A 6,296-nucleotide genomic window follows, 5' to 3' on the forward strand; every position below is an offset into this window, starting at 1 on the left:
AGAAGGAAAGGAAGGAAGGGCTTACATGGCTGTAGTGTTACAAGGATGCCAGGATGCCTTATACTTGCAAGTTTTATTCTCTCTCCTTTTTGCTTCCAGGGTTATCACTGGGTCTTGGTGCTGGCACTAGGAATCCACTGCTCTTGGAGGCCATATTTTTTTTCCCATTTTATTGGACAGAACAGAGAGAAATTGAGAGAGGAGAGGGAAAGAGAGGCAGACACCTGCAGACCTGCTTCACCGCTTGTGAAGTGAATCCCCTGCAGGTGGGGAGCCGGTGGTTCGAACTAGGATCCTTGTGCGGGTCCTTGTACTTCGAACTGTTTGCAATTAACCTGGTGTGCTACTGCCCGGCTCCAGCAAGTTTTATTCTCTTTCAACATACAGGCATGCACACATGCAGAGATGTCCAAGCTCATGTAAATTAAGCTATTCCTAGCCTCTGTTCTCTTCCATCTCCCCTGTTAAAACAACTCTCATGAAGAAAGTGGCAGTTATCCACACTGCCAGTTAAACATGCCCACCTTTTTTGAATTAGAATTTTGCCAAAAATTTCACCAAACATTTTGTCCATCGCAGAGTATGTGCTCAGTAAATCTATGTTGAGTGAATGGGTGAACAAAATCCTTATTGGGATAATAATTAAAGGAGTGAGTGGAAGGACAGACATAGATAACTGGATGAAAGACCAGAAATTGGGGCACATGAAAGATCAAATGAGGGAGTCAGGTGGTAGCACAGCAGGTTAAATGCACTTGGCGCAAAGCGCAAGGACCGGCATTAAGGATCCCAGTTTGAGCCCCCGGCTCCCCACCTGTAGGGGAGTCGCTTCGCAAGCAGGTCTGCAGGTGTCTATCTTTCCCCCTCTGTTTTCCCCTCCTCTCTCCATTTCTCTCCTATCCAACAACGACACATCAATAACTACAACAATATAACATCAAGGGCAACAAAAGGGAATAAATAATAAAAATAAAATTCAAATGATTAGAGCTATCTGGGTAGGTAAGAGTGGCCAGTCATTTGGGATTCTGGTTGTGGATCTAGAGATGTTCCTATGACTGGGGCTTAGCAAGAGTTAAAGGTGGGGGGAGATGCTCCACTGAGTCCTCAATCTGTGCTTCAAAGACAGGTTCAATACTACAGGAGACCTGAGCATGGCAGCCAGCTGCCTGGAGAACTGCTGTGGGGACAGGTCTCTCAGTTCACTCTCACGCTAGATGCTGCTTTTTCCTTTTTCTTTCTTATTTATTTTTTTACCTCCAGGGTTATCGCTGGGCCTCAGTGCCAGCACTAGGAATCCACTGTTCCTGGTGACCATTTTTATTTCATTATATTGTCTAGGACAGAGAAATTGAGAGTGGAGGGGGAGAGAGAGACATCTGCAGCCCTGCTGTACCACTTGTGAAGTGACCTCCCCCTGCAGGTGGGAACCAGGGGCTCAATCTGGGATCCTTGGGCAGATCCTTGTGTTTTGTACTATGTGTGCTAAACCTGGTGCACGCCTCCACCTGTCCCCCCCCTTTTTAATATTTTATTTATTTATTAATGAGAAAGCTAGAAGGAGAGAGATAGAACCAGATGCCACTCTGGTACATGTGCTGCCAGGGATTGTACTCGGGACCTCATGCTTGAGAATCCAGTGCTTTATCCATTGCACCACCTTCTGGACCACCACCACCCCCCTTTTTTTTAAAAAGATTTTGTTTATTAATTAGTGAGAAAGGTAGGAGGAGAGAAAGAACTAGACATCACTCTGGTACATGTGCTGCTGGGGATTGAACTTTGGGACCTCATGCTTGAGAACCTAGTGTCTTTCCACCGTGCCATCTCCCAGACCTATCTATCTATCTATCTATCTATCAATCATCTATTTGCTTGCTTGCTTATAAGAGAACCAGACCATCATTCTGGCACATGCAATGCCAGGAATTGAAGTCAGGACTTCACGCTATTCATGGTGTCACCTCCTGGGCTGTATGTGGCCTGTGCTTTATCCAGTGATCAGCTGAATGAGATGGCAATCTGACCTGTCCCCAATTTCAAAGATGGCAAAGCCAGGCCACAGTCCCCATTCAGAGGTGATCTTCAGAAGCCTTCAGCTCTACAGAGCATGTTGCAGTTGATAAATGTTGTTCCAGACAGTAGACATAGCAAGGAATTCATCTAACCCAAGTAGCCTCCTGAAGCAGCTGGAGATTCCCCCCACCATGCCTTGCTGCTGGATTCATTGCACCTTGCATTCTCCTGAAGCCTCTTGTTCACTGCTGTCTTGTCTCCCCACTTGAGGGGAACCCTGTTTCTTTCTCTGCCCCCAGAACTTAGAGAAATGCCTGACTCTGAGAAGGTGCTAACTTTTATTAAATGTCCAGGTAGAAAGATAAACAGATGGAGCCAGATGGTGACACACTTGATTGAGCTCAAATATCACAGTGTGCAAGGATCCTGGTTTGAGCGCCAGGCTCAACCTGCAGGGGGAAGCTTCCCTAGTGGTGAAACTGCTGCAGGTGTGGGTCTGTCTGTCTGTCTGTCTCTCTCTCCTTTAAAAATTTTTTTTATTATCTTTATTTATTGGATAAAAACAGCGAGAAATTGAGAGGGAAAAGAGTGATAGAGAGGGAAAGAGACAGAGACACCTGCAGCCCTACTTCACCACTTGAAGCTTTCCCCCTGCAGGTGAGGACTGGGGCTCAAACCTGGGTCCTTGCACACTGTAACATGTGCACTCAACCAGGTGCGCCACCACCCAGCCCCTCTCCCTCTCCCTCTCCTCCTCTCTCAATTTCTCCCTGTCTCTATCCAAAATAAATAAAATTAAAAAATTAAAAAAGAAAAATATATGGGTAGTTGCATGTAGGGATTCTTATAATCCAGTTAACAGCTACTGTATCCTAAGCACTGTATGCTGGGCTAAGCACTGTTCATGGATTATTCCAACTTGGCCAGAGCGGTGACATCAACTCTCTCCATTTTACAGATCAGGAAACTGAGGGCCAGAGTTACTAAGTAACAAGAACATGTTTTAGGCCCAAGTCTATCTGATAACAAAACCCATGCTCTTCTTTTTTAAATTGGGATTTATTTACATATTGGTGTATTTGTTTACATGGGGAGGGAGAGAGAAGCAGAACATCACTCTGGTACATGGAATGAGGGTGAGGATTGAACTCAGAACCTCATGTTTGGCAGTCCAATCCACTGTACCACTTCCCTAATGTGGGAATTCTTTTTTTAAATATTATTATTTTTATTTATTATTGGATGAAGACAGAGAGAAATTGACAGGGGAAGAGATAGGGAGAGGGACAGAGAAATGCCTGTAGCCCTGCTTCACTGCTCGTGAAGCTTTCCCCCTCCCTGCAGGTGGGGACCAGGGGCTTGAACCTGAGTCCTGTAATGTGTGTGCTTAACCAGGTGTGCCACTGCCTGGCCCCCATTAAAGCTTAATTTTATTTATTTTTACCAGTGAACTTCTCAGCTCTGGTTTATGGTGGTGCTGGGGATTGAACCTGGGACCTCAGAGCCTCAGTGGGGGGAGAGAGAAGAGAGTTTCACATGAGAAAGAGAAACCAGGGAGCCAGTCAGTAGTGCGGTGGGTTAAGTGCAGGGGCCAGCATAAGGATCTGGGTTTGAGTCGCAGGCTCCCCACCTGCGGGAGGGCGGGGGTTGTCGCTTCACAAGTGGTGAAGCAGGTCTGCAGGTGTCTGTCTTTCTCTCCCCATCTTTGTCTTCCCCTACTCCATTTCTTTCTGTCCTGTCCAACAATGATAGCAATAACAACAACAGTAAACAGCAAGAAAAACAAAAGGGAAAATATATCCTTCCGGACAGTGGATTCGCAGTGCAGGACCCAAGCCCCAGCAATAACCCTGTAGTGCCAGGAATGAACCAATGTGCTCAGGTATAGGGATACTCTGAGTGATCTCCCAGCCCCAACTATATATCCATCCTTCCATAGAGAAAAAAAGGAGAGACACCAAAGTACTACTCCACCATCCATGGATTTCCATGGTTACTGTGCATGGTGCTCTTACATGGTGTTGAGGACTGAACTCAGCCTCAATCATAGTTAGGCATGTATTTTACTTGCTGAGTTATCGCCCACCTAAACCCCACTCTCTAACACCTCTACCATGTGAGCCAAGCACCCAGTGAGATCAGAGTCGTTGGAAATCAAGAGCTGCAACCCAGATCGTCTAATTCCATTTATAGAAATATCTGCAATAGGTCAATCTATAGACAGGATGTAGGCTAGTAATTACCTAGGGCTGGGGAAAGGGAAGTTAGGGGTGAATGGGGAATTAAATCTAATGGATACAGGATTCCTTTTTGAAGTGATGAATATGTTCTAAAACTGACTGTGGGGCCAGTGAGATAACACAGTAGTTTACATAACAGACTTTCTTGTCTGAGGCTCTGAAGTCCTATGTTCATTCCCCAGCTTCACCATAAGCCAGAGCTAAACAGTGGTCTAGCGAGGGTGGAGGGTGGCTTTTGCAATTCTATGCATGTACTAAAAAGTTAAGCTGTATTATATATATTATTATATATTATTATTATTTCCCACCAGGGTTGTCACTGGGGCTAAGTGCTGGCATTGCTCCTGGTGGCCATTTTTCCCTTTCTAATGTATCTGACAGGACAGAGAGAAATTGAGAGGGTAGGGGAAATAGAGAGGGGGAGGGAAAAAGAAACACCTGCAGACCTGTTTTACCACTTGTGAAGCATCCCCCCTGCAGGTGGGGAGCAGGGACTTGAACCCAGGTCCTTGCACATGGTGATATGTGCACTTAACTGGCTGCACTACTGCCATTGCTTTTTTTAAATTTATTTATTTTTTATTATTGGATAGAGATAGAAAGAAACGGAGAGGGGAGGGGAGATAGAGAGGAAAAGAGACAGACAGACATCTGCAGCCCTGCTTCACCACTCATGAAGCTTTCCCCCTGCAGGTGGGGACCAGGGGCTTGAACATGTGTCCTTGTGTACTGTAATGTGTGCACTTAACCAGGTGTGCCACTGCCTGGCCCCCCCACCCTGATCCCTTAAGGCTTTTTTAATATATTAAATAGAGAACATGAGAGAAAGACAGAGAAGCCAGTGTATCACTGTGGTACATGAGGCTCCAGGGATTGAACTGGGAGCCTCAGGCATGCAACTCACATACTCTGCCAGCAGAGCTACTTCCCCGAACACCATTAAACTGTTTAAAATGGGCAACTTGTATGATACGTGAATTACATCTCAAAAATAAAGCTGTTATTAAAGCTCTTTCTTCTAAAAAATCTTTAAAAAGAGAAACAGATAGATAAACAGGTGCCGCCAGCCCACTTCCTGCCCAACGTTCTCAAGTTTTCTACTAGGCCTGTAACACTTTTTCTTACTCTGAGTTAAGCCCATACTCTGTACCTTTTTCTTTTCTTTAACTGAATACATTTTCTAGGCCCTGGAGTGTGGAGTGAGGCTTTTTCTCACTTCCCAAGATCACACCCTGCCTTCAATGAGTGCCTTTTTCTGAACAAATCTGTATTAACCAGTAAGTTGTCTCATAGGACTGATGTAAGGTTTAAAGAGATGATCATGGGGCTGGGTGGTGACACACCTGGTTGAGCACACACATTACAATGCGATAGGGCCTGGGTTCAAGCCCCCAGACCCTACCTGCAGGAGGAAGCCTTTGCAAGTGGTGAGCAGTGCTGCAGATGTCTCTCTCTCTCTCCCTCCGCCCCTCCCTCCTTCTCGCTCCATTCCCTTTCAATTTCTGGTTGTCTCTATCCAATAAATAAAGATAATTTTAAAAAGTTAAAACATAGCAAAACAGAGAGAGAGAATATCATGTGGCTGAGGAGATAGAGCATTGGACTCCTGTGCCTAAGGCTTCATGCACCAGAATGGTACTCGGGCTTGTCTCTTTCTGTCTCCTCTGTGAAACTCTGTCCCTCCCTCACCATTTTTATCCCCCCCCATGTGTGTGTGTGTGTGTGTGTGTGTGTGTGTGTGTATTTGAAATAATTTTACATGAGACACAGACGGAGAGAAAGAAGACAGATCACACTCTTGGGATTAATCTAGGAGCCGCAGGTAGACACACACCCAATATTCTACTAGTTAAGGCATTCATTTCCCCACTCACAATAAGTCTTTTTGGTAATTATTTTATTTATTTATTTATTTATTTATTTATTTATCTTTAGGTACAGGCAGAAAGACAGAGAGAGAGAGAAAGCCACCACAGCACCAAAGATTCCTTCAATGCAGTGGAGCCAGGCTCAAACCTGGATCACACACAAGGCAAAGCA

This window comes from Erinaceus europaeus, chromosome 10 (assembly GCF_950295315.1).
Source record: "Erinaceus europaeus chromosome 10, mEriEur2.1, whole genome shotgun sequence".
Classification (NCBI taxonomy): Eukaryota; Metazoa; Chordata; class Mammalia; order Eulipotyphla; family Erinaceidae; genus Erinaceus; species Erinaceus europaeus.